General features: G+C 41.0%; 2 pseudogenes; both read left to right on the plus strand.

The window, feature by feature from the left end:
- Positions 1-355: 355 nt before the first annotated feature.
- Positions 356-7,727, plus strand: LOC116695042 (cytochrome P450 2J2-like; annotated as a pseudogene).
- Positions 7,728-11,005: 3,278 nt separating this feature from the next.
- LOC116695041 (cytochrome P450 2J2-like) lies at positions 11,006-21,024 on the plus strand (annotated as a pseudogene).
- The last annotated feature ends 4,025 nt before the right edge of the window (positions 21,025-25,049 follow it).

Here is a 25,049-nt window from a genome sequence, read left to right on the forward strand (position 1 = left end):
TTAAGAAAAGATTAGATTCCCCTAACCTTTAAAAAAAACCTAACGTTGTCCGTTCCGATCACGGGGACAGAGACGGGACAGCTCGCTTCAACGCAGCGTCTAACTCCTGAAAACAAGTTCCATCTCACAAATGTATCTGTCTCTGAGTCACCTCAACCATCGAATACAGCAACAGGAAATAATACACGGCTTTTTTTTCCCTGTGAATTTGTTTTTAGAGATGTTGGTGCATGAATTCTTTAACAAAAAAAAAAAAAAGTGTTCCCAGCACTGCTTCTTTCCATAGCACACAGCGCACATGCGAAGACTTCAAGTTCCAGCCTTGTTTTTCAGTTCAGAGGCCCCAGAGGGCACCAGTGTTACATAATATTACATAATATTTCCTGGTTGTGGCTGGTTAGGAGCACAGTGATTTTACAGAGGGCCTTTTGAAATACACTAATCATGATTTTTCATGCACTCTTTGAATATTTGGACTTTACTGGTTGGCTGTTGTTGAGCTTTGTAGTGTTACTCCTGACAGATGTGGTCAGAAACTGGAGGCCACAGAGCTTTCCACCTGGACCCTGGGCTGTGCCTTTTCTTGGAAATGTCTTCACAGGAGTTGATTTCAAAACAATGGAAAAGGTGAGGTGACCCCTACCGCTTTACTTTATATTACTTAGATTTAAGAATGGTGGAGAAGAGTTGATCTTTAATATTGTAGCAATTTTACTTATGTAAAGTAACCTTGTCAACACGATCGGTATAATGAGTAATAATAACACCATTACATTGCAACTCTTAAGGGTTTTCTCATCTACTGCCATAATGATTCCAGTGCATACAATATTCATTCATTTTACCCCAAAGTGCCTCATAAAGTTAATGTCAAGCCCTAATGCACCATGGAAAATGACTTTAAGTCACAAATAACAGTGACAATTACAAACACCACTAAATCAGTTATAGCCATAAGCGGCCATAAAGGTTTTTGACAAACAGAACTTAAATAGGGTATGTGAGTTTGAAAAGCACATTAGCAACATAAAATAATTTACAAAGCTCAGAACATGGCATGTAATCCGTGACAAACTGCAGGTCAATGGAATATAAGTAGGCCTACTCTTTTATTTAGTTTGTCAAAAATCATAAAAACCTATTTAATGGGAGACAACCCACGTGAATAGGATCAATTAAATAACTAATAGATAGCTATCACCATGAAACTTGGACAGATGATTAAGGCAGCTATCCTTTGTATATTAAGTTTTCTGAAATGTTATGTTAAATATGGAAATGATTCATTATCTATGCCCTTATTTGCATATTTCAGATGTGAAATCTGAACATTGTAAAAACTAAGGTTCAAAATTCTTTTATTTTGTTGACATATTAGAATCAAAGGGTTTTACTGAGGCGATTTTGGATATAGTATCTCTTTTTATCACTGCATGAAAATGGTGTCAACAGACATAAAAAAAATCTTTTTTTTTGTCACGTTTTTAGTTATAAAATGTTACACAAATCAGGCTATGAATGATAGCTTATCTGAATGAACCCCTCTGTAAAACCCTTCAGAATATAGATAATAAGAGTGAAACTGGAAGGTTTGGTGTATGTAAGTGCTGCTGAAGTGGAGATTTCTCGCTCAGAGTCTGAGAAAAAAACCTTGTGTGAAATGGCCTTTGAAGATATAGATTATAAAATATCTGACATTTTGCAAGACATTACAGATAGCAACATGGAACTTCCTCAGTTAATTACTTAAATTAAGACAAACTATGTTTTAGAATTTTTTTTAGAATTGTTGTTTAAATATGTAAATTAGGCATTGTCTAATGCTAACTTTTGGTGAATTTGGAAAAATGTTAAGGTGCAGATAGACAAAGGTTAGAAAAACAATCACCAAAATGTGTATTTTGAATGTTGTTTTTTTAGTCTAAGAGAAGACATGATCCAGAAGCTAAATATCCCTAAAACAAAAATTGAAAAATGATGGTTTTGCCTGGGATGTCTCCCCTTAACACAGAAAAACTTTAATTCCTCTAATATTTTTGTTGTATCCTTTACTCCTTTATCTGACCTTTTAAGAATATGGATAGTGCTAAATATAATGTTATTAAGTGTGTTGCTACGCATAGAGAGAGTGGGTGGGGTGGTGTATTCTCTTTTTTTTTTTTTTTTCTTTCTTTTTTGGGTGGGGGGGAAGGAGTGGAAAAAGGGAAAGAAAAAGGGAAAAAAAGAAGAATGTTGTATCCTTGATGTAGATTCTGTATGGACACACATTCTGAATAAACATATATATACAAAGAAAAACTGCATCAACACAGGAACAGTTGGTACAAGATGAAACTAACAGTATTATATAAGAATGCAAGTCCAACCTTTTGCAGTGGTTGCTAGTGGCTGTTAAACTTTAACTTTACAGTTATACCGGTAGTTATTTTCCATGTTGTTGAAATTGTCTACTCTTTTTAAGCAATTCACCGTAAAAAAAGGACTTAATTTCAATTCGTATTAGTTAATATATACAATGAATACCAAAGTCTTTGTGAAACATTCCCACTTATGAACGTAATTTGTTTTAAAATGCAGCTTTCTCAGGAGTACGGTCCAGTGTTCAGCTTGAGGAGAGGCAGTGAAAGGATGGTGTTTATTTCAGGATACAAGATGGTCAAAGAGGCTCTTGTTAACCAGCTAGACAGCTTTGGTGATCGACCTATTGTCCCTCTCTTCCATGTGGTCTACAAGGGGCTTGGTGAGTAAATGTGAACAAATGAGTGAGAAATACAAGCCATAGAAATAGAGAGTATAATGAACATTCCCATTCATGACACGCGCCTTTGGCGTGGGATATCTGGGTTTGATTCCCACTGCGATATCAACCAACGTGTCCCTAAGCAAGACACTTAACCCATAGTTGCTCCAGAGGAGTGCGACCTCTGCTCCATATAGCAATTGTAAGTTGCTTTGGATAAAAGTGTCATCTAAACGACATGTAATGTCGGAGTGCGGCCATTTATACATGTATATGTACATTGCAAAAAAGCTGTGACCGTTGCGGGTTAACTTCAGTAGTGGAAAATTGTGGACTCACTGAGGATGGGGTTTTGCAGAAAACCAAAACGAGCAGAGCATACTTTAACCAGTGTATTAATAAAGCATGGCTAAAGCATGACTAGCCAGCTGTCCACTAGTTAGCTATAGCTAGCTAAACAGCAAGCAACAGAGCTGGGGTCCCTACCCCTCCCCTCCACTCTGGAGACGGACAAGCTGGCTAGCTAATTTGTCTTGGAAGTTTACACTCACTCTTGGCGAAGAAGTCGAACCGGACGTTCACTCCACCACCGACTTGAGCGTCTAAAGTTACCAGAAGTCATTCATTTTTTAATGGAAGCCGGCTTCTCTCAGCTGCAAGGAGCGGCAAATCTGTCAGCGTCGCGTTAAACGTCAATCAGAAAGTTGAAATTTTTCAACTAAGGTGTAGATAGAAGGTGGTGCTTTCTGAAAGCGGACAGCAGCGGCTAACGCCAGCCGCCAATCGGAATATAGACGTCCTCGCGCTGGGTGATCCCGGAGAAACATACGATGTAAACTTTCATTCCTGCCAAAACATTAATGCTGAGGACAAGTTCATAATCGCCGTTGCTGGGTTACCTATTGTTTATAATACAATGTTGTTTGTACATAGGGACCAGGTAACGTTATCTGCGGGTCACATCATCTCTAATGGTCCGCTCACAGTGAAGTCCTGCACGAGTCACTAGATTAGTCTGGCGGATGCTCGCTCTGCCTGCACGCCGCTACGGCTCAGCTAACGAGCAAGCTAACTGCTAACAGACTCCGCTGCGACAAATTAACAATACATCTTCTGTCATTATAAATGTAATTTATAAAAGGTGTCAGTGTCCGTGTATTGGCCGTGCCGTGGCTGCGTGATCTTCTCCCGGTCGAACAGAGAACGCCGCCACGTCAGAGAGGCCAATGCAACAAAAAGCTTCCCCGTATTTTTTGACAAGCGTCCTTGGCGGGATGGCCAGAGCTTTTTTGCAGCTCAAATCGGTCGACTTGAGCTTCTAAAATTACCGGAAGACATTCATTTTCCATGGAAGCCGGCTTCAATCAGCTGCAATGAGCAACAAATATGTCAACTTTGTGTGCTGAGCGTTAATACGAAAGTTAACATTTTTCAATTTTATGGTAATGAGGAAGCGTCCTTCACAGGGCAGCCAGCCAGAGCTTCTTTGCAGCTCAAGTCAGCGGCGGTGTGTACGCACGGTAACTAACTAACAACATACAACAATCGCCATTTTCTTTTTTAACTCAGCAACTGACTACAACAAACAGTTCATTGTCCATTCTTTATCTATGTTGAGAGCATGGTACAGAAAATGTATTTTGCTGTATTAAGTTCTGTCCCAAAACTGAATATCTTTATGCTGTGTTAAAGGATTTAACCAAAAAGCATAGCTTAGTCAGACAACTTACACGGGACAAAGTATATTGTCCCACCGTGCAAGGATCCATTAAATGCAGCACACTACCAAATTAGAAGTGACAATAACTCCTTATTTTCAATGTACGTATGTGCTCAGAAATGATCGACTTCTAACACTACATGATTGCTTTGTTAAAAAATGTTATATTACATTCCCACAGGAATAGCTTTGAGCAGTGGTTACCTGTGGAAGAAGCAGAGGAAGTTTGCTAACACTCACCTGCGTTACTTGGAGAGGGCCAGAGGTACTGGAAAAATACATGAAAGGAAACACTTCCTCTGTGAAGCCTTTAAAGAGGAAACAAGGCAATAGAGATACATCTGTTATTTCACTGAATGATTTACATCCTAATGGATATCATACTTTATTGAATTTAACTTACGTGTTTTCCAGGAAGACCATTCAACCCCCACTAATTATAACAATGGATGTGGGTAACATCATCTCGTCTGTGTTCTTCGGACATCGCTTTGAATACAGTGATCAGAGCTATCGGAGGTTTCTGGAGGTGGACAACGAGGCAATTTTTCTCCTGGCTCTGCTCAGACAGGTAATTCCTGATCTTACTAAAATACCATTTGTGATCATACAACAAACTGTGCTGTTGGTAGATAGCTGATCTGAGTTGTCCCGTTGACAGCGATGATGCTCTCCGGGCTTGCTGAAGTACCTGCCAGGACTCACCAGACTGTACATGCCAACTAACAGGAGATCCTGATTTCCTGCAAAAGGAAGTAGAGAAGCACCAGGAGGAGTGGAACCCTGTGACCCTCGTGATTATATTGATGCATACCTGTCGAAATGAAGAAGGTAAGATATTTCACATTTTAGTAAAGCTCAACGGAATCCTTGCAAAGGATAGCTTTACCAATGTTCACATTTGTCTGGAACCAGTGGCAGGCCCCCTATGATCCCGTTTTTGGCATTGACTGCATAAAATATGGACGTAGTCTCTGTGAGTCACCGGTGAATGTAGCCTACAGTCTACAATCACCTCCTGCAGCTAACCTGTCTCAAAGGTAGAATGTCCTTTATATTTTTAGGCTGAATATCATAATGGTTAAAACAAATCCACCCCGTACAGTAAAAATAGTTTAAAAAAATAAGAAACTGTTTTGCTTGCTGTAATCATTTCTCTGTTTATCAGCCATGGACAGATTTTTTTTACGCTATTCCAATTCGAAATAGCAGTAAATAGTGGAGGAGGACGCAATCCACAGCACAATGGATGGTCATTGACAGAAAAAAGAGGATCCCATGTGGTTTTAACGTTGAAACCCTGCTGATATGCCTCCTCGAACCTGATGGAGGATGTACAGAAAGTTGCACCACTTTACGTGGGCCCTCGTATACATGATGCACTACCCAGAAATACAGGGTCCGTAATTTATCATCACACATAGGAAACATGAGTATTCTCATGATATTATAGATGGTGTTGGTTATTTCAAGTGTATAAGTGTTAATGACTCTGCTCCTAATTCAGATAAAAGTCAGGCAGAGATAGACAGAGTAATCGGACAGTCTCGTCAGCCCACCCTAGCCGACAGACCCAACCTGCCTTACACTGACGCTGTCATCCATGAGACTCAAAGGATGGGAAATATAGTTCCCCTGGGGTTCCCCAAAATGGCCAGTAAAGACGCTACGCTTGGAGGATACTTAATACCCAAAGTAGGGACTATTTACCAGACTCACCCAGTCTTGACAAGCTGTAATTTGTAAATTATTAATACACAGCTGATATCAACCCCTTATGCTTATTTTTCCAGGGCACAACTGTAAGTACAAATCTTGCATCTGTGCTGTTTGATAAGAATGAGTGGGCGACCCCAGATATCTTCAATCCAGAACATTTCTTGGATTCAGAGGGCCGGTTCCGTAGAAGAGACGCCTTCTTACCATTTTCAGCAGGTTTGCCAGATACTCCTCCTCTTTCAGTGATACAGTTTAGCTGACAGGAATTACTGCCAACATACAGTAGTTCATGAGGGTATAGATGTAGACTGGTAACCTAAAGCTGCTGTCAACTGTTTCCTCACAGGAAAACGTGTGTGTTTAGGGGAGCACCTGGCCAGAATGGAGCTGTTTCTTATCTTCACATCTCTCCTCCAACATTTCACCTTCTCCCCTGTTCTTGGAGAAATGCCCAACGTGGAAGGTGTAATGGGCTTCACCCATTCCCCTGAGGAGTTCAGGGTGCTAGCTATCCCTCGCTGATTTGGCCCCACATTTTCTCATCCCTGCATTACAGTAGCATAAAGCATCAAATACCTCCTAGACAACAATACTCAAGATTACATATCTGACTCACCACTGAAAAGTAGTTTGCATAAAATATAGACATTCCCCACCAAAATAAATAAATATAAAAAATAAAGAAGAGATTCACAGTTATCCAGGTCAGAGGGTAAACAAACCAAAAAACATCCGCTGTTCTACAACATACTTGTACTGATGCAACATTGACCAAACCTTGTCTGACAAGCTTTTATCTCAGATAATATCAGATAATATCTCAGGTGATTTCAGTTATTCTGGCTGATTAGACCTTTGCTCAGTTTGAATGTGGGCTGGAGTTTTAATAAGAAGGAATGTCCAGTTCTAACAGGTACAACAAAACTCACAGGACTAACAGGAGACTCAGGAAGATGCCAATCAATCAGTCTATGCAGACACACACAGTCCTGGGAAGACGTCAAATCAGCCAAACTGAAAACACCTGTGTGGACGTTCATGGCCTCTAACGTTCATAAGCTGTTGATCCATTAAGTGTTATAATGTTTTTCTGAGTAGATAATTAATCAGCATGGAGCAACAGGAAAACATAATATATACTCATGTATCCATTAGAACATGATGTCACGTAATAGCTTCACATTACCTAAGCATGTTATTCATATTAGCCTCTTTGATTTTGTTGCTACTCAATCAAAAATGTATTCTGTTGCAAAGATAGTACATAACCATGTATCTTCATCTAAAGGCATAGATTTTTAACAAGTAAGTATTTTTAAAATCAGTATTAACCTTCAGTCTGATTCAAGACTCCTCGGCTTTGTGTCGGGGTCCTGCATGACCCTGGGGTTCTAAAGGGATGATGTAGAGCGAGCAAATTTTGCGAGATTTGCTAAAATAGCAGACCACAGAATGTAGTGATTGACCAGTCAGTCATGTATTCAATAAATCTTGCAATGACAATGTTTTATTCTGTTCTTAAATCAATAAATGATTTTGGTTGTGTTACAGAGTTGTCCATTCACATAGATAGTAAATTTAACCACCTGATCAAAAAAGTCCCCTCTTTATCCACTTTAATACATCATAGATTAGTCATAATATTTTGTATATTTCATATGAATATGCAAAGTAAAGCTATAAAAATAGATAAATAAAATGTACAGTTGGCAAGTATGAGAAAATAAAATACTCAAAAGTACTTTAAAGTTGTATTGAAGTAGGTTACGCAAATTTTGTTTAAAGCACTTGAATAAGACTTTATGTTGTTTAGTTTAAAACAGTTTAAGGAAATGGCCAATCATAGTGTGAATAAAACTCACTATTTACATTAGTACAGTACTTGATTTACAGCTGAATGTTAAAAAGTACACAAGCTTATTCGTTAACAGTAATTTAACCACCCCTGTGGTGATCAAACAACAACCTGTGAAGGCTTGTGAAGCAGTGTCTGAGGAGGCAAGTGATAGGCTCAGGGACTGCTTTGAAATTACAGACTGGAAGCACTCTGCAACCCCCCACGGCACCGACATGACAGCAGACACAATGCATCACAGACTATATCAACTTCTGTGTGGGAACACTGTGCCCTCCAAGTTGGTCCGTGTTTCCCAACAACAAACCCTGGGTGACTTCTGAGATAAAAGCTCTGCTAAATGAGAAGACGAGGGTTTTTGCATCAGGGGACAGAGAGGAGCTGCGCAGAGTCCAGAAGGAACTCAGACTCAGGATCAGGAGGGGAAGGTCATTACGGAGGAAATTAGAAAAGAGTTTGGAGCAGAACAATGCTAGGACGTCTGGAGAGGCTGCAGAACATCTCCGGCCACGGCAAAGCGGTGGGAAGAAGCCAAGCCGGAGGAGACAAGGACTGGGCAGATGAGCTGAATCTGTTTTTTAACAGAGTTGACTCTGCCTCCCCGCTCCCTCTTCACACCCCCCAGCCCCCTCTTTCACAACCTCCTGGCCTTCTCCTCCTCCCCCCCCCCCCTCCTCAGCCTGCCACCTTCAACGACCCGATCAGCAATGAACCCACCGCCCCTCCTCCCCCTCTCCCCGCCATCAGTTCACCCCCCCCTCTCCCCCTCCCTGAGACCCCCACCTCCACCCCTCCACACACCCCAGTCATCCTCCACCCACTTCTCCATACAGATGATCAGGTGAAAGTCAACTGAAGAAGCTCAAGGCAAGGAAGGCCCGGGCCCGGACGCATCACCCAAGTCTCCCCCAGGACTGTGCTGGGCCAGCTCTGTGGTGTGTTCAGGCACTATTCAACCTGAGCCTGAGCCTGGAGAAGGTCCCAGCCCTGGGAACCTCCTGTGTGGTCCCGTACCAAAGTCACTGCGACCCAAGGGGCCAAACCACTTCAGGCCCGTTGCCCTGACTTTCCCTGATGAAGACCATGGGGATCATCCCCGGCTCACCTGCGACCCTGGTGGGCACACAGCTGGACCCCCGCAGTTTGCTTTCCAGCCTGGGATTGGAGTGGACGACGCAGTGACTACCTGCTGCCACAGATCGGCTTCTCACCTGGGACAGCGGGCACTGTGAGAGTCATGTTCTTCGACTTCCCAGTGCTTTTAACACCATCCCAGCCTTCGCTTTCCCCAGAGTGAAGATGGAGAGTGCCGGAGTGGACCAACATCTGGCTGCATGGACTAACGCACCTCACCAACGACCACAGTATGTGAGGCTCCATCACTGTGTGTCTGACGTGGTGCACTGCAGTCACAGGTGCCCCTCAGGGTACGGTGCTTCCCCCTTCCTTTTCACCCTCTACACCTCGATTTCACACAAAACCCCCCCCCTGCCACACCAAAAATTCCCTTGAACCCCCCTTTTGTTGGTTTGTCCTAGGGGAACGATCTGAAAACAGGTCTTTTATAAAGGGACTTGTAGCTGGTGGGGCTCAACCGTCAGTTTAACACCAGCAAAAAAAAAGGAGGATATCGATTCAAGGAAAAACATCCCCCTTTCCCCGGGTGAGCTCCAGGGTGGACTTGTGTAGTGGAGAGCTAAAAATTCCGGGGTTTTCCAAAACAAAACAAACGGCTGAAAACCCCGCACTCTACAAAAAGGGCCAGAGTCCCCCTCCATCTGTGGGGAGACCGGCCTTTGGAGTGGTGGATTTCCCCCTCCCCCTTTCTAGACTCGTGGGGGCCCTTTGCCACCTCTACGCTGTGGTCGCTGGGGGGGGGGCGCTCAGGGACGGGAGCGACTAAATAACTGACCCGGGAGACGAGCTCTGTCCTGGACTGTCCTCGGCCCCCCTAGGGGAAAGGGGAGGGGAGGATTTAGCCAACGGACCCTCATGGACAACCTCTCCCCCCTAAAACCCACTTTTGGGGTCCCTGACAGTCTTCAGCAGCAACTGATACACCCACGTGTAAGAAGGAAGGTCCCGCAGGTCCTTCACCCGGCCGCTGTCAACTCTAAAACCCTGCCTCCTGATAGTGTTGTGTTTTGTTCCTTTTTTTCTCCCATCCTCCACACACTTTCTTTTTTATCTTTAATATTGGATTTTTTTTTTTTTATTCAAGTACTTTTTTTCAATATTTGGTTCATTTAAAAAATTTTAATACACCGCTTTGCTTCTTTGCTCTAAAAACATTAAAACTTAACTTAATTTTTTAACGTCCTTTACACCGCAATATTTTTTTCTCTTATATGGCAACCGCACTTTTTAAAATTCCTTTTGTTTGACGCATTTTACTTACTCAGTATACCATATTTTCATTGTCTATTTCTTGCCTGTTTTTCTTGCCTTGTATTTCTTTCGTGCTTACTTGTTTGTGGTGTTATTGTTTTGTTTTTCTGTTTTTTGCTGTTGCTGCTATGCTGCTACTTGTAACGACAGAATTTCCCCGTCGTGGGATAAATAAAGTGTAATTAATCTAATCTAATCTAATCTAATTTAGATTTACTGCGAACCGTCACAGGAAGTGCTTTTATTTTGAAGTTGCATACACGGAAGTTGTCTGTTGTGTACTCTTGCTAGCTTACTGAGATGATCGTGAGACGCTAGAGCAAAACATGTTTGTCACGGTTTTTTCCTGGGAAGAAATGTTTAGCGATGTTGGTGAATTAAAAAAAAAAAACATGTCTAAAATGTTAAATGCGTTGTAACTTGCGTTACAATGATTGTATCGCGTTACCAGGTAACGCGTTACTCCCAGCACTGCTTCTTTCCATAGCACACAGCGCACATGCGAAGACTTCAAGTTCCAGCCTTGTTTTTCAGTTCAGAGGCCCCCAGGAGGGCACCAGTGTTACATAATATTACATAATATTTCCTGGTTTGTGGCTGGTTTTGCAGGAGCACAGTGATTTTACAGAGGGCCTTTGAAATACACTAATCATGATTTTTCATGCACTCTTTGAATATTTGGACTTTACTGGTTGGCTGTTGTTGAGCTTTGTAGTGTTACTCCTGACAGATGTGGTCAGAAACTGGAGGCCACAGAGCTTTCCACCTGGACCCTGGGCTGTGCCTTTTCTTGGAAATGTCTTCACAGGAGTTGATTTCAAAACAATGGAAAAGGTGAGGTGACCCCTACCGCTTTATTTTATATCACTTAAGAAAGGTAGAGTTGCAGAATCCAGGGCTGCCAACTCTCACGCATTGGCCGTGAGACACACGCATTTGACTGGTTTCACACGCGCACACGCCACACCCCCGATTTCTCACGATGAAGTGTCAGCCCAGTTGGTCAAATTTATGAAAGATGAGTTTATCTATGTTTTTACCTGTTGAGCCACTTGTGATCGACTAGTTGTGCTTTCAGAGACTGTGAGTGGGTTCAAGAGCGCTCCCTGTCTGTGGAATTTTCAAATTGTCGCAAAATGAGAACCCTTTTTTTCACGAGCCATCCCAGGTGCATTTCACCGGCTTCAGGTATGAGCTCTGAGGATCACAGACCCGACCGGCGCTTCAGGTATGAGCTCTGATTATCACAGACCATCCGTCGCTTCGTGTCCACCTCTCTGTAAAGATGGAGGTGAGCAGCGCGGCTGGTAGCGTAGCAACTTCAGTTCATTATAGTTGACTCGCTCTGCTGTGGGCAGTGACGCGTTGCATCCATGCGTAGACCTCCGATAAAGAGCAGCGTACGGACCACCTCTAAACTCTGTCAGAGACCAGAGACCCAAAGGGCCTCTGAGTCTGTCAGACGGTCTGAATGAGATCTACCATATCAGCGGAGCAATGACATGCACAGCAGACTATATTACAACTCTCACATCTCGGACAACAGAGATGGGAGGAGTTATAATTTGAATGTGCACAAAGTTGTAAATATGAGCAGAAAACTGGTGAAACACATCTGAGCTACTATATACTATAATATCTATAATCTATATATCTATATATATATATATATCTATATATAAATACGATACTGCAACGTTGGGCCACTATTGTGCATCTCTAACCTCTGTGCATCTCTAAATGTAACTGTAAATAATTAATTTGATGTTTTTAAAATGAACAAATAGTCTTTATTTTCACAAAAAAGTAAATCCAGTAAGGTGGGCCAGAGGATGAGGGCCAAACATTACTGAACATTGGCACAAAGGTTAAAGGAATAGAACTTATGCAACTCAGTGGTCTCATTCTTTAGAATTTCAGTGGTCTAAGTTGATCCTCAACATTAATTTAACTTTGGGTCCCTGGTCCCTACACCAGGGACCCCCTGGACCTGTTCACCACAGACCCAAATCTTCTCAGCTGTTGCTGACATATGCTACTGTCTCTTCATGTGGTTCATTATGTTTGGCACATGTGTGGGTCAGTTTATATCATAAGAAGTTAATAATGTAAATGCTGAATGCCCTAAAACCTGTTGATACTACAAACAATGCAAAGGTTCTTAATCCTACAGTTTTGCACATATCATGTAAGACTTGATTTCTCCATTTTTTCTGCAAAAAACTCTCAAGAATATGCCATTTAATGGTTATTTTTCAAATTCTTTCCCTGGGGGGGCATACCCCCAGACCCCCTAGGGAGAGCTCCATCCCCCCACATATAACAATCCCAATTTAAACCCTAAAGGATAAAGACCCAAAGAAATTGCTTTGTACGTGGCAAAATATGGGTTGGCCCCCCAAATCTCACTCCAAGGTTTGGGGAAAAGTTGGCAGCCTGAGAATCTTTAGGCAATTTTACTATGTAAGTAACCTTGTCAACATGATAGGGATAATGAATAATAATAACACCATTACATTGCAACTCTGTGTGTTTCTTATCTACTGCCATCTTGATTTAACTGCATATTCATTCACTCTAGCCAAAAGTTGACTTATAGGCTATGGGTAAATAATGCAGTCAGGGCTCGACATTAACTTTTTGTTGGCAAGTGGAAGAGAAATGTACTTGCCCCACTGGAAGAGTGAAAACTCAAACAAAATAAAATGCCATGTTACTTATGTGCCACTCATTACGTCTATGTTACCATTTTAAAACGAATAGCCTACATTTATGTTCTGGGTCAGCGGACGGCTAATGTTAGACCCAGCCCGCTGTTCAGGACGGTGGGATCCAGCCAGGCGGTGTCCGTTTATGGCGAGTGGTTCCACGGTAACCTACCGAAGAGTCTAACGTGTGGATTGACCACACCATCGCCGCGTAGCCTGCATCGTAGTTGAGAAGTACACCGCCAAACCTAAGCGTCGTCGCCAGACAAAACTTATTTAGTGAATTCCAGTCAATCAATATACAGTTAGCCTATAGGTTTAAATGTATTTCAATTCATTCAATGCACCTGACCCTTTATCCATTATACAAGTTGCTTTAAAAGTACTGACAGTATAAAAATAATACGATAAATTAAATTCTAGTTCCTCATCATCAGCTTATGTGACCTGTACTGTTGAAGAATGCATTTTAACTCTAACATTGATTGAACATTGGCGCCATCTACTGGATCATTTACACTAATTGCCTTAGGTCTACTGTTTATTAATCTTCATTGATACATGCAATTTTATGCACATATGTACATATGTATGCATGTATACATATATTATATAGTACCAGTGGTTAAATTGGCTTTTGTAGGGAGGGGGAGCCCTTCTTTACGGTGAATGGTCATTATTTAAAATTGTGTCATAAAACGACTTCATGTGTTTTTACACCAAATTGGGTTCTTTTTCCATTAATGTGTAGGGTTGATTAGTTATTCCAACAAAGAGAAATACTTTACAATGCACTTACTTTATTATTATTTTTTACATGTAGGCTAATGTTAACAGGTAGGAAACGGATTGTACTCTTTGAAAATGTATGGAATTGAACAGATATTGAAAATATTTGTTGGCAAATATGTAAACATCTTTTTAAACAAGAAAATGATCTTGGTTTAAGAGAATCAGGGACAGTTTCTGATGCGGGGTCCACCCCTAGAATTGTTTTTTTAGCATTAAATACTTAATTTCCTGCATTTTGGTGAATTTGTATGCACATATTTCAATCTTTTTCTGAATCAATATGCCTGAAATATCTTTGTAAAGGGAAACATTACAATAAAAATATAAAAACATATTTGGAATACATTGCAATAAGGCTTTGTATTGATTATCCTATAGATCTCTACCTTACTATGTAATTATATCTGACTCAGCATAGACATCATTTATTCTTCCCTCTTTTGCATCTTTTGTTGGGGATGTAACCTCCTTAAATGTGCACGACAATTATTCACCTCAATGCTTCATTATTCATTTTAATTTATTAATAAACTGGACTGAACTGTAATATTTTAGATGTTTGAGCAAGATTTCTGCTCATGTCCAAAACTTTGTGCGCATTCAAAATATAACTCATACCATCTGTGTTCTCTGAGGTTTGGAGGAGTCGTGATATTTTGAGAAAAATAAAGTTATACTTGGCTATTACAAGAACAAAGTCACTATATTTCAGAAAATAATCTACCTGCACATAGCCTGCTGTGCAGTATGTGATTGCTCTGCTGATACGGTAGAGCTCAGACCTCTCAGACACAGAGCCCTGTTTACGTCTCTGGTCTCTGGATGAGACAAAGTTTAGAGATGTGGCTGTACGCTGCTCTACATCTGAGGTGGAAACCCAAATCTGCAGAAATACACGGAGCTTAAAGTTTAAACGCAACACATTTGCCGCAGCATGTCGACAGCAGAGCGTGTCCATAAACCTGAAGCTGCACGGCTTTTTACAGCGAGAGTGGAAACTAAGCAATGTACTGTTTGTTTTTAGCAACTAAAAACAAAGATGAACAAGGTAACGTTACACATTATATGAAATATACTGTAAGTTCTTTACTTATTGTAGCCTATATTTGCAGATACCCCCAATTAAAATGAAGACCAGCCAAATCACTGAATATTTATTCCATTCATCTTCATCCGCTTATCCGGTATCGGGCGTGGGGGCAGCAGCTCCAGCAAGAGACCCCAAACTTCCCTTTCCTGAAATACATCACCCAGCTCCGACTGGGGGATCCCGAGATGTTCCCAGGCCAAGTTGGAAAATATCTCCCCACTTAGTCCTGGGTCTTCCCAAGGCCTCCTCCCAGGTGGATGTACCATGAAACCTCCCTAGGGAGGTTCCCAGGAGGCATCCTTACCAGATGACCGAATCAGTATTATATAAGCATGAAAAGTCCAACCTTTTGTGCAGGGGCTGTTTAACTTTACAGTTATACCGGTAGTTATTTTTTATTTTATTTTGTTAAAAGTGTTGTTGAAATTGTCTACTTTTTTAAAGCATTTCACCTAAAAAAAAAGCCTTTATTTCAATTCAATATAGTTCATATATAGAATGAATACAAAAGTCTTTGTGAAACATTCCCACTTATGAACGTAATTTGGTTTGAAATGCAGCTTTCTCAGGAGTACGGTCCAGTGTTCAGCTTGAGGAGAGGCAGTGAAAGGATGGTGTTTATTTCAGGATACAAGATGGTCAAAGAGGCTCTTGTTAACCAGCTAGACAGCTTTGGTGATCGACCTATTGTCCCTCTCTTCCATGTTGTCTTCAAGGGGCTTGGTGAGTAAATGTGAACAAATAAGTGAGAAATACAAGCCATAGAAATAGAAAGAGAGTATGATGAACATTCCCATTCAAATCATAATAGCTGGACGGTCATGGCAGTGGATATGACATGTGCCTTTGGTTTGGGATATCTGGGTTGAATTCCCACTGCGACATCAACCAATGTGTCCCTGAGCAAGACATTTAACCCATAGTTCCTACAGAGGTGTGTGACCTCTGATATCTATAGCAATTGTAAGTCGCTTGTCAGAGTGGCGGCCATTTATACATGTATGTATAAATGCAAGCTAAACAGCAAGCAACACCGCTGGGGTCCCTACGCCTCTCCGCCACTCTGGAGACGGACAAGCTGGCTAGCTAAATTGTCTCGGAAGTTGACACTCACTCTTGGCAAAGTAGTCTAACTGTAGGTACACACCGTCACCGACTTGAGCATCTAAAATTACCAGAAGTCATTCATTTTCAGTGGAAGCCGGCTTCTCTCAGCTGCAATAAGCGGCAAATCTGTCAGCTTTGCGTTTTGAGCGTCAATCAGAAAGTTAACATTTTTTAACTTTATGGTAATGTGCTATGACACGCTTCAGAGGCAAGCAGAGGCTAACGGCAGCAACCAAACGGAATATAGACGTCCTTCACGCGGGCTGATTCCGGAGAAACATACAATATAAACTTTCGTTCCTACCAAAACCTGAGGACAAGCTTATAATCGCCGTTGCTGGGTTACCTATTGTTTATGATATAACATTGTTTGTGTATAGGGACTAGCTAACGTTACTTGCTGATCACATCGTCTCTAAACGGTCCGCTCACAGTGAAGTCCTGCACGGCTCACTAGGTTAGTCTGGCGGCTGCTTGCTCTGCCTGCACGCTGCTGCGGCTTAGCAGCTAAGGAGTGAGCTAACTGCTAACAGACACCGCTGCGATTATAACAATACAAATTCTTTCATTATATATGTGTGCGTCTCCCATAGTCGGAAATAAAACACTGCCACTTCAGAGTGGCTAAAGTGTAAAAAAAAAGCTTCCCCGTACTTTTTGACAAGCGTCCTTCACAGGGCCGCCAGCCAGAGCTTCTTTGCAGCTCAAGTCGGCGGCGGTGTGTACGCAAATATCAACTTACAACAATCGCCTATTTTTTTTACTCATCAACTGACTACGACAGTTCATTGTCCATTCTATTTCTATGTTGAGAGCATGGTATAGAAAATGTATTTTGCTGTACTAAGCTCTGTCCCAAAACTGAATATCTTTATGCTGTGTTAAAGGATTTAACTAAAAAACATAGCTTAGTCAGACAACTTACATGGGACAAAGTATATTGTCGATTCAGAATAGTGTTGATCTTTCCACGTCTACCTGGGCCTTGTCCCACCGTGCAAGGATGCACTAAATGCAGCACACTACCAAATTAGAAGTAACAATAACTCCTTATTTTCAACGTATGTGCTCAGAAATTATTAACTTCTAACCTTACATGTTTGTTTGTTAAAAATGTTATATTACATTCCCACAGGAATAGCTTTAAGCAATGGTTACCTGTGGAAGAAGCAGAGGAAGTTTGCCAACACTCACCTGCGTTACTTTGGAGAGGGCCAGAGGTCACTGGAAAAATACATTGAAATGGAAAACAACTTCCTCTGTGAAGCCTTTAAAGAGGAACAAGGTAAGTAGAGATACATCTGTTATTTCACTTGAATGATTTTACCTCCTAATGTAATATCATTACTTGAATTGAATTTAACTTACTGTTTTTCCAGGAAGACCATTCAACCCCCACTACATTATAACAAATGGAGTGGGTAACATCATCTCGTCTGTGGTCTTCGGACATCGCTTTGAATACAGTGATCAGAGCCATCGGAGGTTTCTGGAGTTGGACAACGAGGCCATTTTTCTCGCTGGCTCTCCTCAGACTCAGGTAATTCCTGATCTTACTCAACTACCATGTTGTGATCATACAACAAACTGTGCTGTTGGTAGATAGCTGATCTGAGTTTGTCCCGTTGACAGCTGTATGATGCCTTCCCGGGCTTGCTGAAGTACCTGCCAGGACCTCACCAGACTGTACATGCCAACTACAAGGAGATCCTGATTTTCCTGCAAAAGGAAGTAGAGAAGCACCAGGAGGAGTGGAACCCTGATGACCCTCGTGATTATATTGATGCATACCTGTCAGAAATGAAGAAGGTAAGATATTTCCACATTTTAGTAAAGCTCAACGGAATCCTTGCAAAGGATAGCTTTACAATTGTTCACATTTGTCTTGGAACAATTGGCAGGCTCCCATATGATCCCGTTTTTGGCATTGACTGCATAAAATATGGACGTTGTCTCTGTGACGTCACCCGGCTGAATGAAGCCTACAGTCTACACTCACCTCCTGCAGCTAACCTGTCTCAAAGTAGAATGTCCTTTATATTCTTTAGGCCTGAATATTCATTAAATGGTTAAAACAAATCCACCCCCGTACAGTAAAAATAGTTTAAAAAAAATAAGAAACTTGGTTTTTGCTTGCTGTAATCATTTCTCCTGTTTATACTAGCCATGGACAGATTTTTTTTGTACTGCTATTCCAATCTCGAAATAGCAGTAAATAGTGGAGGAGGACGCAATCCACAGCACAATGTATGATGTCATTGACAGAAAAAAGAGGATCCCCATGCTGGCTTCAACGTTGAAACCCTGCTGATATGCCTCCTCGACCTGATGGAGGCTGGTACAGAAACTTCTGCCACCACTTTACGCTGGGCCCTCGTATACATGATGCACTACCCAGAAATACAGGGTCAGTAATTTATTCATCACAATAGGCACATGAGTATTCTCATGAATATTATAGATGGTGTTGTGTTATTTCAAGTGTATAATGTGTAATGACTCTGCTTCCTAATTCAGAAAAAGTCCAGGCAGAGATAGACAGAGTAATCGGACAGTCTCGTCAGCCCACCCTAGCCGACAGACCCAACCTGCCTTACACTGACGCTGTCATCCATGAGACTCAAAGGATGGGAAATATATTTCCCCTGGGGTTCCCCAAATGGCCAGTAAAGACGTACGTTTGGAGGATACTTAATACCCAAAGTAGGGACTATTTTTACCAAGACCCAAAAACCCAGTTTGTTGAAACAAGGCTGTTAATTTGTAAATATTAATACACAGCTGATATCAACCCCTTATGCTTATTTTTCCAGGGCACAACTGTAAGTACAAATCTTGCATCTGTGCTGTTTGATAAGAATGAGTGGGCGACCCCAGATATCTTCAATCCGGAGCATTTCTTGGATTCAGAGGGCCGGTTCCGTAGAAGAGACGCCTTCTTACCATTTTCAGCAGGTTTGCCAGATACTCCTCCTCTTTCAGTGATACAGTTTAGCTGACAGGAATTACTGCCAACATACAGTAGTTCATGAGAATATAGATGTAGACTGGTAACCTAAAGCTGCTGTCAACTGTTTCCTCACAGGTAAACGTGTGTGTTTAGGGGAGCACCTGGCCAGAATGGAGCTGTTTCTTATCTTCACATCTCTCCTCCAACATTTCACCTTCTCCCCTGTTCTTGGAGAAATGCCCAACTTGGAAGGTGTAATGGGCTTCACCCATTCCCCTGAGGAGTTCAGGGTGCTAGCTATCCCTCGCTGATTTGGCCCCACATTTTCTCATCCCTGCATTACAGTAGCACAAAGCATCAAATAACTCTTAGACAACAATACTCAAAATTACATATCTGACTCACCACTGAAAAGTAGTTTGCATAAAATATAGACACTCCCCACCAAAAACATAAGGATAAAAAATAAAGAGATTTGCAGTTATCCAGGTCAGAGGGTAAACAAACCAAAAAACATCCGCTGTTCTACAACATACTTGTACTGATACAATATTGACCAAACCTTGTCTGACAAGCTTTTATCTCAGATAATTTCACTTATTCTGGTTGATTAGACCTTTGCTCAGTTTGAATGTGGGCTGGAGTGTTACGGGACAGAAGGGCAGACTCAGATACACAGCTCACAAAGGCAGATTTATTTAGGTTGTGTAGGGGAAAAGAGAGGGAAGGGGAGTGAGGTAGGAGGCGGACGATGGAGCACTGGAGCGGAGGACCGGAGCACAGGTGAGGGATCGGGAACTGAGAGGAGTGGCGGGGGACCGGGGAGGAGACACCGGCACACAGGGGAGCAGAGGAGAGGATGGGAGGCTGGTGAATAGCGGTCAGAGAGCAGATGTTGATGCGAAGAGTGGAGGAGAGGAGGGGGCGCCGAGGGAGAGGGTCCAGGGTCTTAAGCCAGCTGACCAGAGGAGTGGATAACTGGAAAGGAGAGCACAGGGAAGGTAAGCTCATGAATAGAACACGAGGAAAGCACAAGAAAAACACAAAGAAATTCAGAGTTATCTCTGATGCGGTGATTGCAGGCAGGTGTGATCGGCGGGAGCAGGTGATGATTAGCAGGTGTGGAGGAGATGATTACTGCTGGCAGACTGGCGGCAGGTGTAGGCAATCAGCTGGCTTCAGACAGGCGAGGGGGAGGAAAAGGGAGAAACAAAACAGAAAACAGAACAGGAGAAAAATGCAGGGAAAATTACTCACGGCCAGCTGGACCCCAACCATGACATGGAGCTTTAATAAGAAGGAATGTCCAGTTCTAACAGGTACAACAAAATTCACAGGACTAACAGGAGACTCAGGAAGATGCCAATCAATCAGTCTATGCAGACACACACAGTCCTGGGAAGACGTCAAATCAGCCAAACTGAAAACACCTGTGTGGACGTTCATGGCCTCTAACGTTCATAAACTGTTGATCCATTAAGTGTTATAATGTTTTTCTGAGTAGATAATTAATCAGCATGGAGCAACAGAAAACCATAATATATACTCATGTATCCATTAGAACATGATGTCATGTAATAGCTTCACATTAACTAAGCATGTTATTCATATTAGCCTCTTTGATTTTGTTGCTACTCAATCAAAAATGTATTCTGTTGCAAAGATAGTACATAACCATGTATCTTCATCTAAAGGCATAGATTTTTAACAAGTAAGTATTTTTAAAATCAGTATTAACCTTCAGTCTGATTCAAGACTCCTCGGCTTTGTGTCGGGGTCCTGCATGACCCTGGGGTTCTAAAGAGATGATAACGAGAGAACAAATTTTGCGAAATTTGCTAAAATAGCAGACCACAGAATGTAGTGATTGACCAATCAGTCATGTATTCAATCAAGTCTTGCAATGACAATGTTTTATTCTGTTCTTAAATCAATAAATGATTTTGGTTGTGTTACAGAGTTGTCCATTCACCATATTTAGGGTATCGTTTGAAAAGGCAAACAGAGCTAAAAGATAATGGCAGTGAGCTTTAAAACGCCCATATTATTTTCATTTTAAGATTCATGATTGTATTTTGAAGTTTTACCAGAATAGGTTTACATGGTTTCATTTTCAGAAACACTTTTTTTTGTACTGCACATTGCTGCAGATTCTGTTTTCGCCCTGTGTTTGGGTCTCTGTTTTAGCTACAGAGTGAGATCACATTAGTTACATACCTTACTTCCTGCTTCCCAACATGCACTGGTTCTATGTTATTATGATTACAAAGATAAACCACTCCTAAACTGCTGAAACAAAGTAGAAAACCCGTTTTCAAGCGGCCTGAAACCAACTTCTTCTAAACGAGGGCGCACTATAGAATACCGTTAACGTTGCTTAGCCTGAAATACAGTAAAATAATGTTGCTAGAAGCTAGTCTAACAGTAACAAGGTTAATATTAGGTAGGCTACTCACCAGAGGTTCCCAGTTTCTTCGAGATGTGTTTAATTGCTTGCATTTTGCTGTTACGGTTGGAATATGCCTGGGTCCTAATGTCATAAAGATAGGGTTTCTCTTCCCATAATTAGTCCACAATATTATTATTCCTTCTTCTGGCAAATGAGGGGCTTATCATACTCAAAAACTCACTGAAATTGGCGGTCACATCAAGCCTGGTGAAAATTTACATATTCTAAGGGTTTCGGGAATAGGTGCACAAAAATGGCTCACTAGCGCCCCCTGCAAAGTTAAAGCCCCTGCAGTACTTTTAACGTAGACTAACAAAACTTGGTACACGTATGTATCACGTCAAGACATACCCTAAACCCAGCAGGAAGTCCGCCATTTTGAATTGAAAGTTAGAAATTTGTGCGATTTTTGCCATTTCCACATGTTGTACTCTAACAATCTCCTGGAGATTTCATCCAATCAACTTCAAATGTGGTCGCTCCTATCTTAAGACAGTAAAGATGAAAAGTCATAAAAATAATTTTTTGTTGTCATAGGGCCTGGCTGTGGCGGGGCGGCCATTTTGTTCGTTTTGCCATTGAAACAGGAAGTGGGTGTAACTTGAGTGTACATTGTCCAATTGGCTCGAAACTTTTCAGGATTCATAAGTGTCCAAAGGCCGATATTTACTTCAAATCATAGCGCTACCTAGTGGCAATAGGAAGTAGGCCTAAAAGTCAAGGTGCTATACTTTAAAGAACTCCTCCTAGAGATTTCATCAGATTGACTTCAAAATTGGTCTTTGTCATCTAAAGACCTTAACAAAGAAAAGTTATCAAAAGCAAAAAAGAAATTCCCAAGGGTGTGGTGTGGTGGCCATTTTGAGCATTTTTCGATGTACAGAGAAGTTGTCGTAACCTTAGTGTACATTGTCCAATTTGGACAAAATTTATCACGATTGACAAGGGTCCAGGCCTGAGGACATTTTTAGGCAGAAATAAACTTTAGGTCATAGTGGTCTTATGTAAGATATAAATGAACTCAGCTGAGACTTGGGTCCAGAAACAAGCTATTTCCAAACTTCCTCAATGTTTCCAACGCACAAACTACGAGAGTGAGTGATGCACAGCTGGATACAAGGTAACTGTGCTGGCAGAAGTTCTGCTCTGTGGTGTCAGGTTACAGCCTGTTTCTACATAGTAAAAACAGGCTTACTAAGGACATAACAATGGCATAACGTTTTTTTGTGGAAAAAAATAGTTCAACAATTGATTAGTGGACTTCACCGGAAAACAGCAAATAAACAAAGGTATGGATTAACATGTTATCACCTACTTCAAGATAGCAACTTACTTTTAATATTGTAAATATTTTATGTTATTAGGTATGTTCCATATTCACAATTTTCCAAATCAACCCCATGTTTAAAACTATTCTAAATTGAAATTGATATTTACTTTGAGTTTCTTAAATTGGTAACAAATAAGAAAGGCATGTTAATAACTTACATCTCCTCAGAATTATTTCATTAAGAACACCTGCTATCACTGCCTTTAATGAAGTTTGCAAGTCTGTCACTTCTTTATTGATGAATTATTTTATTTTTGTTTAAATTCTTATTTTCATACTTATATTTCACATTGTCATGCATATTTATTCACGTAAAATCTTCAATTTTATGTTTACAAACTTAGATGACTTACTGTAAATTGAAAGCATTACAAATTTTTTCCTTAACCAACTTAAAAAATGGAAGTTTAAAGGGTTCACACACTTTATAAAATGTGAAACAACTAGCAGATACTAATATCTGGTGGTGAAATTGTAAATTTAAATATAAATTCTGACATTTAACCACACTTGACACACATGACTGTCCATTTGTTGTTTTAGAACAATTTTAAAAAGTCTGATGCAGTAGTGTTTTGGTCATAGAATAGAATGAGAGTAGAAAATTAAACTTTTGCGGCGGCCATTTGATTAGTTTGTGAGAAAATAGCATCTGTTAATTATTATAGTAACAACACGTTATAGGGGGCGTAAAGTTTGTCATGCTCATGAGATTAAGAACTATGTCAGACCCACTGAACCATTATAAATTAAATTTACTACAATTCTTAGCACTCTAAGCAGTTAGTTTGGAACGCATCCAGACGACCAATGGACCCGATATTTTACGCACCGCACTCTTTTGGTCCAATTTGCATGCGGTCTGCGAATCTCTATAGGAAATGAAAGACTTCCGGTCGTTTCACAGCTGTATCGGGCCTTCGCTGTTGCTGGCCCAAAACTCTGGAACAAGCTCCCCCCTGACATTCGCCCTATAACGGATGTTGTTCATTTTAAATCAAAACTTAAAACTTATTTATTTAGAATGGCTTTTAATACACAGTAGTGGTGCAACAACTTCCCTCTTCTTCTGAGGATTTTAGGCAACTTTATCTGTTTTAATGTTTTCTATGTTTCATGTGGGTTTTTTTTTTATTGAATGTTGTGTTTGTTTATTCTTAGTCAATGTAAAGCACTTTGGACACCTGTTGGTTGCTGTAAAGTACCATATAAATAAATGTTGATTGATTGATTGATTGTATTGGAGCTAATTTCAAGTGAAGTCAGTGTGAAGGTGGCATAAGCTGTTGCCCAAAGGCACGCAGGGCTTCCCAATGTCTTCTTCAGCAACTCCAAATGTTTGGAGGCATCTTTTAGGGAGGGGATCGAGGGGCCATGTTGGCTCTGGACCTCAGCCAACCTTAAGACTTCAAAGACACCTTCCTGATAGAGAATAAAATAATGGTGTTTACAATGTTAACTAAGCCAATTAATATTTATGAAGTAAAAACTAACTTGACGTATACTTGGCTGCTTAGCATGACAGCACAACAGTACTAGTGAACTATGGCAATCTGGTTCTATGTTGTCTGGATTCGTCCTGGCTGGTAGGGTGACTTTATTTACCCTTGTCTCACAGCAATTCGTGAAATTGTCATGTTATTTTGATTTATTGATTTGTCAACAGTAACACGATTTTCTAGGGAAAGTACAATGGGGAAAGGAACCATCACACTTGGGATGCGGACCCCAGTTTCTGGAGTGAAAGTCCTGTGTTGTTTGAGAAATCCACCCCCCCAACCAACCTCCTTATGCAAAATTTCGGCTTTTCAATACTACTTGATACTGTAATTGTGCTTTTATCACAAAGGGTGCTTTTCATTGAAATACGTTAATATTTGTGCTCACCACCATGAACAAAACGAGAAAATCAATAGATCAATAGATTTAATAATGTCACCATTTCACAAACTGCCATGAGACTGGGCTGTTTATTGCATGCCACAATAGATCTGTTAGTTGCCTTTTATCCCTACAGCACTTTGTTGGCTTGACTCTCTTGACACAATCTATTTCCAAAGTCCAAGTTTACTGAAAGACAGGTTTTGGACATCATAGTGTTATCATATTACTAAGCTGAGATTGATGTTGCTCAATCATACGTACAAAGATCTTGTTGGCCATTGTAAAGGTAGGCGTGTCTTTATCTGGTTATGTAAGTT

Source organism: Etheostoma spectabile, chromosome 9 (assembly GCF_008692095.1).
Source record: "Etheostoma spectabile isolate EspeVRDwgs_2016 chromosome 9, UIUC_Espe_1.0, whole genome shotgun sequence".
Classification (NCBI taxonomy): Eukaryota; Metazoa; Chordata; class Actinopteri; order Perciformes; family Percidae; genus Etheostoma; species Etheostoma spectabile.